General features: G+C 41.2%; 1 protein-coding gene across 11 annotated transcripts in view; it reads right to left on the bottom strand.

The window, feature by feature from the left end:
• CELF4 (CUGBP Elav-like family member 4) overlaps positions 1-8,150 on the bottom strand; it is a 700,427-nt gene that overhangs the window by 13 nt on the left and 692,264 nt on the right. For 9 of the 11 annotated variants that reach the window (XM_032205931.1, XM_032205939.1, XM_032205936.1 and 6 more), the window contains exon 13: positions 1-775. This exon is cut by the window's left edge and continues 13 nt beyond it. The gene's annotated coding sequence lies outside the window, so the exon portion shown is untranslated. Of the gene's footprint in view, positions 776-3,617; positions 3,665-8,150 lie in introns of those variants that run through there. The other 2 variants (XM_032205932.1, XM_032205933.1) reach the window with 2 other exon arrangements.

Below are 8,150 nucleotides of genomic sequence, written 5' to 3'. Positions count from 1 at the left end.
TTTTTTTTGCTTTTCATAGATATCCATCTTACCTGCCTTTAACAGCGCAATCCTTACTTATTATACAGAAAACCATATGAAAGCTTCATAGACTCTAATTAATGTATAACCAAAGAACCTCCCAAAGTATCAAAGAACTATTATCTTGCCATTTTAAAAGCTTTTAAGCATTATTATTATTATTACTTTTTTTTTTTTTTTTTTTTTTTTTTTAGTTTTTACATATTTCTTATAATCGCTCTCAAAAACTGTTTTAGGAACAGCTCAGAGAAAAGGAAAGAACTTCCATATTTTACATACAGCTACAAGTCTGCGGTAAAAATTTTGTCCTTTGGTCCCTATATAGCTAAGGAATGACAGATAAAGATGCTCAGTGACTGTTACCATGGGTCACACATGGTAACCGCATCCTTGGTGGCAAACAGGCACTCCTTTGTCAGTATCCAGGTTTGCATCTCCTGTTTGAAGAAAAGCCGCTGTGGTGATATCAGTGTCTCTTCAGAAATCCTGGTTGATCTTGTTCCTGTTCTGATTTTACTTATGTGTTTGTTTGTTTTCAAGCGCATGTCCTTCGAAGTCAGCAGATGTGATACTTTTCTTGAAGAAATGTTACAGTCTAAACAATCAAAGAGAGAATAAGTCTGAAGTCTTCAGCTTGATTGATATTTGCTGATATGTCAAAGGTGTAATCCAACAGTTCCCGTTTTTTTAATATATATACTTTTTTTTTTTTTTTTTTTTTTTTTTTCTAAATGTGGCCCATTCAGCTGCTGCCCTAAAAAATGAAGAAGATCATTGCAAATTAAATCAAAAAGGGGAGGGGGAAGTAGGGAAAGAGGGGGATATTTGGGACAGGGGAGAGACCTAAAAAATGAAAACAAAATTAAAAACAAGCCTGTTCGTTTGGGCCCAATCCTGCTCCTGTTGAAAGTAATGGGTGTTTTCTTCTCCCTTCAATTGGGACAGGATGGGGCTTCTGCTTTGGTGGTTTGCTTTTGGACGTATTGGCTCTGATTCTGCTCCCACTCACGTCAACAGAAAGATTCCCCTTGACTTCAGTGAGAACTGGATCAAACCCAAAGTGAGCAAGGTAGTCACGATCATGATAGAGAAAAATACAATTGTTCCTAATAGTAATAGTAATCGTAAATCAAAATAATAGTAAGGCATGTCTATATAAATCCATATCACTACATATGTACAAATAGCTGCATTTTAATTATTTTTAAGTGCCACTTTACAATGCCAGATCACAATCTTGCTTGGCGCGCTTTTGTAGTGTGAAAGGCATTGAGAAAGAATTGGCCTACATTTTAATGGGGTGCCATCTATGACAGTGTAGGAGCTTTCTGTGGAGACATAGCTGCCAATAACATCTACATCCTTGTGAATGTCAGAAAGTAGGACTTTGAACAGGCAATTTATAGGAAGTTAAATAAAAAAAAAAGACTGTTGGAATAAACTTTTTTTTTTTTTTTCAAAAAAATGTAAAGCTAACATTTCTTAAATAAAAAAAGTTATTTAAAAAAATGTAATCATGATCCGACTAGGCTTGACATTTAAGTAGGATGCTTAATCATTAAGGATTAGCTCTTATCTCTTTCTAGCAAGCAGGTTCTTCTTACACACTCGGTGATTTATTACATCAAGAAACTTAGAAACTGCAAAAGGTCCACTCTGGTGGAAAAGTGTCATGCGGAATATCAATCCATGCTGGCAGGTTTTCACACTGTTGGTTCAACAAACAGCAAACCGTACACAGCAGTCTAAACAATTACAACACCAAAAATAATAATAGAATAAAAAAATAAAAAACACTCGTCAAGGACCCTTTTTCAGTTGTAAACAAAAAGATGCATTTTGTGTTTTGATCTGGATGTTTTTTTTTTTCCCACTCAAAACAAACCCTCCCTCCCCCTGAGCAATTAATTTTGGCTGGAGTTGCTGTAATACAGAACCTTAGAGAATTAGGTATTCTTGAAAAGACATATAATGAGGCTTTTCTTGGGGTTGTTTTGCTTTTTTTTTTTTTTTTTTTTTTTTTTTTTTTTTTTTTTTTGGATTGCTATAGTTTTTCAAACTACTGTTACTATCATTTTGCTTTTTTTTTTTTTAATTTAATTTTTTTTTTTTTTTAATTTTTGGACAGTGATTTGAAATATCCTGAGGGGTAAAAAAGATGTCAATTGAAAAAGGCCCCAATTCTCTGGAATAAAAATAAAATCACAAGATTTTCAGTGCAAAAAAATTAACCACACATTTTTTTTCTCTCATTTTTTTTTCCAAATTATCTATACAGTTATAACAATCCCATTTTTTTTTCTAAAGAATTAGGAATCCATCTTTTTTTTTTTTTTTTCCTTCTATGTGACATCTAGAGAAGCATAAAACGCTGACGAGAAATCAAACGACAAATAAAGAAACCACTGCAAGCACCAAAAACGAAACGAAAATGAGCACAGCAAAAAATTGTGGCAGCACAAAGTCAAAAAAGGCACATGTGATCATGACTGGCCAATCATCAACTGATACAACATCCAAGAAAAATGCTTCAATCACGGCACCTGCACGAAACTTGACGGCATGTCATGCAACCAATTCTTAGCTTGTTACATGACGCCATCATGTCACACTTTCAACTTCGAGTTGATTTGAACTTACGGCCTGGGGGACTGTATTCTCCACTTTCATGTCATTACGTGAACTTTTTTCCTAGCTCAGCGCGAGACTGTGGTGGATTTGACTGGCTCTTGGTTGGTTTTGTTGGAATTTGATTGAATGACAAAAGAAGAAAAGATTTTTTTTATATATATATATATATTTATATATAGTGTGGAAAAAGGGAAAGGTAGGGAAAGAAGATATATATAAAAATAATAATAAAAAAAAAGTTACAAACACAGCATCAATCAAAAAGCTCTAATGGAAATACTTGCCATTAAACTATAGAAAACGAAACAAGAAGGAAAGCAAAACAAACCAACTGAACAGAAAGAAATAAAAGAAAGGAAGAAGAAAAGAAAAAAAAGGAAAAAAAGAAGGATGGAGGAGGCCTAGCCAGAGACACACACATAAAACACACACTTAAATGTAGACACACGGTCAACAGTGAACAGTAACAGAACGCTGTGCAGCGGCTGTTGAGGAGAGCATGCACTGAATGAATGAGCGCAGACACAGATCGGTTTGCAAAGTCTGGAAAATAAATACATTCGCTGCCAACCAGAATGCTTTCGTTAGCACCAGCCTCTCCCGCACCACCCCCGGCCTCCGGGGCTTCACGGGATGGCTAGCCAAATTCCGCCGGGAGCCTTGCCATTTCCTCGGATGGACTCTGGAGCAAGCACTGCTCTAATGCAATCACATCCCAGAAAGTTTAAAGTCATTGGGCAGTAAGAGACCACGAGCTGCTTTGGCTACTGAGAATTAAAAAAATAATAATAAAAAAATATAAAGAAAATAAAATAAAAGAAACAAAAAAGAAAAGCGACTATTGCTGATTGCTGCATGTCCATTTAGTGGTTCTCAGGACGGTGGGCTCCGAAACAGCAATGCTGGTATGGTGTGTGAAGCAGACTTGTAGGAGGACTCAGATGACACGATGGTCCCTAAATCAGCATTATTAAAGGAAGGGAAATTTACTCCTTTGGTGTTTGGCTTTGGCCTGAATTGAAAAAAAAAATGGAAAAAAAGTGAAGAAGAGAGGAGAGGAGAGAAGAGGAGAGGAGAGGAGAGGAGAGGAGAGGAGAGGAGAGGAGAGGAGAGGAGAGGAGAGGAGAGGAGAGGAGAGGAGAGGAGAGGAGAGGAGAGGAGAGGAGAGGAGAGGAGAGGAGAGGAAAAAGTAACAAAAAGATGAAAGCGAAAGAAAAAAAAGGAAGAGTAAAGAATAATAAAAATAATGATAAAAATAGAAGGAAAAGGAAAAGGAAAAGGAAAAGGAAAAGGAAAAGGAAAAGGAAAAGGAAAAGGAAAAGGAAAAGGAAAAGGAAAAGGAAAAGGAAAAGGAAGCTGCCAGGGGCTGGTTGCTACAATCTCTAGAAACACTCTGTTCCTTTCCTACCACAGAAAATGTCCCTTTATTGGCCCAGGGAGTTTTGCCTCAGTAAACACCAAAAATCACTGCACACAATGATACATTTGTCTCATTCGGCAGCCCTGCACCCTGTTCCTCAGGTATTGCCTTTCTGTCACCTTGGCAGGGCTCATATCTCTCCTCCCAGCCTATTTCTAAAAAGTCACTGCACACAACTAAAATTTCACTTCGCGTTTGGGTGTCACAAGAATATTGTTGGCAGTTCTCATCCTGAAGTCATGCATGCTGGCTAGAGAAAAATTTATTATTTTTTTTCCTTTTTCTTTTTTTGTCTGTTTCTATTTTTTCTGAGCTGAAACATGTTTTCTGGCTAGAGCTGTTATGCTCAGCTGACAAGAGACGGTGCTGAACTAAGCCCTGAACTGAACATTGGCTTCAACTCCATACTTTGCCCACAGTTGGCTGCTGCCTTGGGCTGTTGACTCCTTCTTGATGGCCTGGCCCCAAAATTCTGCAGTTGGATGAGCTGGAAGTGTCAGCCTGAGCTTCCTGGGGTTTGGGTGAATGGAATAGACTGGTTCCCCCTAGGGAGATGCAAGATTTGGGTTCACATTTATTTCTCAAGCCAAGAGGGAGAAAACTATCTTTCTGAAGATGGCCCAGGGCAGAGCTGTTGTCACTTGCGCACTTGTGTCTCTGGGTACCCAAGGACAAGCAGTGTGAACCATACAGGTCTAGGCTTTGCATGAGCATGAGAAAAAGGCCTCCTTCATCCCTTTCACCCCCCAGGGCTTTCAGGTTGTACGGCACCAGTCACAGAGCCAGGGGTGGCAATACCACGGGCACTGCTCATATGACCATAGGCACCACCCCACCTGTGCCAGCCTGAGGCAACCCTCAAGCTGAGGTGAGGCTCTTGGACGTAGCCTCGACTGGACATAACATTTTCCCTTACGGCTGGAGCACGAAGGAGCAGGTTGACCTGCCAGTGACCAGAGGCTTTGGAGCGGATACTACCATCCCCCTGCCTGTCCTCCACACACACCTCCAGATGCTGTGGATGCGACATGCGCACACGCGCCCACACACACACACGTATGTACAGATGAAGGCTCAGAACTTGCTGAGGCTAAAAGAACAAAACAAACAAACAAATAAACCAGAAAACGTACTCTCAAATGAAAGTCAAACGTGGTCGTCCTGTCTGCCTAACTTGGAGGGCTACACGGGCGAATGTCTTTCTCTGTTGACTAGGAAGAGGAGCTAGATGCCTAACTTACGAGGCGGGTAACCTAACTTCACCAGTGGCCTGAAATTGAGAGGCAAGTTAGGCATTTGTGCTAGACTGGATGCTGGCCAAACTCATCTGTTTAAGGAGAGCAATTCACTTTGCTGGCAAGAGGTATAAACTTTGGGCATTGCTGAAGTAAATTTGTGAGTAAAAGTGTTAAGGTTATGAAGACAAGTATATACAGCCTAGTTCAGAAGTGGTGCCTTGGAGGTAAAGAGGAAGCTTACTTTCTGAGCACTTAGGGCCTGTGCACAAAGACAGATTAGGCAAAATCTCTTTGCTGCAGGTAACACTGACCAGGAACTTGCTCTGCTGGAGTAAACCATAGCCAAATGCACCTGGTAAATGCCAATATTCCTCCAAATCTTCTTATTTGAAACATCTAAATGAAGCCTGAGACTATTCTCTTTGAATGTTGAATGGAGATAATGGCTGAAAGCCCTAATTAGGCTTCAGAATACAACAGCTCCATCTAAGCAAATCACTCCAGGCTGGATTTAGTGGAGAGAAACAGGGCTTGCTGTCCCCAGTTCATCCCAAAGGACCCCTTTTGATCGGACTGTGAATCATGGCCAAACAGGGCCTATGTCTCTCTTGATTATAATGAGGACTTTCAGTGACTAGATTTGATGGAGGTAGTTACACTGTAAGTCTGTAAAATGAGGGGAAATGAAGCCAAAGCCTCAGTTAGAGCAAACATGACTATAGTCATGTCCTTGCAACATTCCCAACTCTACCGTCACCACAGTAGTCCTATCCTACCAACACCACTGTCACAGGAAAGCTTTGAACACACCAGCTTCTGACCAAACTCTAGGGATCTCTCTGTATTGTGAGAGACATTCATTGCCTGTGTTTAAGCTGGAGCAAGATTTCCTTCCAGCTTGGGCTCAACCAACCCAGACATAAGCACTCAGCTATTTTCTCTAAACACTGCAAAGACCATGGAGGTGAGGAGGAACAATGGCTCTGCTTAGCTAAGGTCTCAGTGGGCCTTGAAGGTGTCTTTCTTGCTCTCCGAAGACTGCAAAGGAGATCTAGATCAACTCGGTAAGCCAGTTAGTCCAAGTAAGCAATGCATGGACAGCTCTTTGTGGCTGCTTTCTTTCACATGAGTGGTAACCCCAGAAGAAGCCTGAGACATTTAATGGCAATCTGCTCATATCTTCCATCCCTACTTAACTACAACACACAGTCTTGCTACAGATCAACAATATCCCTTGCGTCTGATTCTAATTTTTCAGCTATTCCTACCTATTTTGTTTTCTCCACACCGGGCTGCATCATTGCTGAGATCTGATAGCCATAAACCTGAGGCTATGGAGATAGGCTAGGCCTTACTGCTAAGACTGCCAGATCAGTTTGGAATGCTTTTTTTGCTGATGCAAACTGCCCCGGTGTCAATGGGAGATGGATCACTACTCTTGCTAGTGCATATTTCTGTGACAAAGTCCAGCTTTTATATGGGGAAGGATTTGTGTCCAGCAGTACAACCTGTTGTACAGTCCAAAAGACTTTAAGAACTAAGGATGTAGAGATGATCTTTAAAACTGTGCAGCTCCTGTGCTCTGCGACATTCACTGTATAGTCTAGGGAAAGCTAGGCTTGTGCAGCACCCTGCACACACTTCTCAGGGCATCTGCCTGCTGTCAGGGTATGAATGCATCTGCTCAGCTTCCAAGTACAACCAACAACACATGCAACATTGCTCTGTGTCTTCACAGGAGCACAAAATTGGCCCAACACTGCTTCTATCATGCTGCACTGCTAGGTTGATGCTCTACTCCCTCCTCTCCATACATACACTGCCTCACTGCCTTCTATTTCTCATTGTTTGCACTGTGTCCCTCCCCCTACTCCTTTCTAGACAAGTCTCCATGGATCTTCTTTTCCATCCCTTTTCCTGTGCTAGCTTGGAGACATGGAACATTTCCGTGAAGGAACTCAAAAGCCCTCACTTCTTCCAGCATCAAAGTGACAACCTCCTGTGCTCACACCAAAGTCTCTGATCATGGCTGAACATTGCCCACCCCATAAGTAGATTTCCTCGCATTTATGCAGTATCCATTATCTTCTCTTTGCACACCCATCCAAAACTGCAGTCAGGATCCTGTCCCTCTGGCTGTTGGAGCCTGTGCCCAAGAGTAATTCTAGCAAGGTGGTAGAGATATTTTTCCTACAGGTGACAGATCTTTATAGCTATTGCCTCTGAGGCTGATCAATATTATTTAAATTCCAACCTGTGTTTTTCTCCCTCACATTTCTTGTTTCTATAGCAATTTCTCTCTCTGTTTAATGCCTCTGCACCAACTTTCTCCCAGTGCTGGATGGCTCTGCCTCCCTGCCTCCCCTCTGTCTCAGCCCTCCTCCTCACCATGCCCAGACACCAACCTGCACAGATCTCCCCTTCTCCAGCCCCTGCCTGAACTGCCCAGCGGAGGTGGAGGAAGGAGGCACGGCTCTCCAAAACTGGCTCCATCCCTACAACAACCACTGTAATAAGGCTGTCATGGGAGTCTGAGATCAGGAGCCCAAATGTCTTAGAGCAGGGAGGGCAGTGCGGTGAAGAACTTTGCATCCATGCTGGGATTAAATGAAGCCTGATCATTTATCCTAGAAATCAATGCATTTACCTGGGCTCTTGGGGTGCTATTTTTAGGAGGAAAAAAAAAAAAAAAAGAAAAGAAAAAAAAAGAATGTTTTTGTCAGATGCTTCAGTTCTAACATCTGAAGGTTAAAAAGGAGACAGATAGCATATATGAATCTATATATACATGAATATGCACACATACATATCATACATATGTATACGTACAGAGGTACTAT

Source organism: Aythya fuligula, chromosome Z (genome assembly GCF_009819795.1).
Source record: "Aythya fuligula isolate bAytFul2 chromosome Z, bAytFul2.pri, whole genome shotgun sequence".
In the NCBI taxonomy this organism is placed as follows: Eukaryota; Metazoa; Chordata; class Aves; order Anseriformes; family Anatidae; genus Aythya; species Aythya fuligula.
The sequence above is the reverse complement of the archived record's forward strand: the minus strand, read 5'-3'. Positions and strand labels throughout refer to the sequence as shown.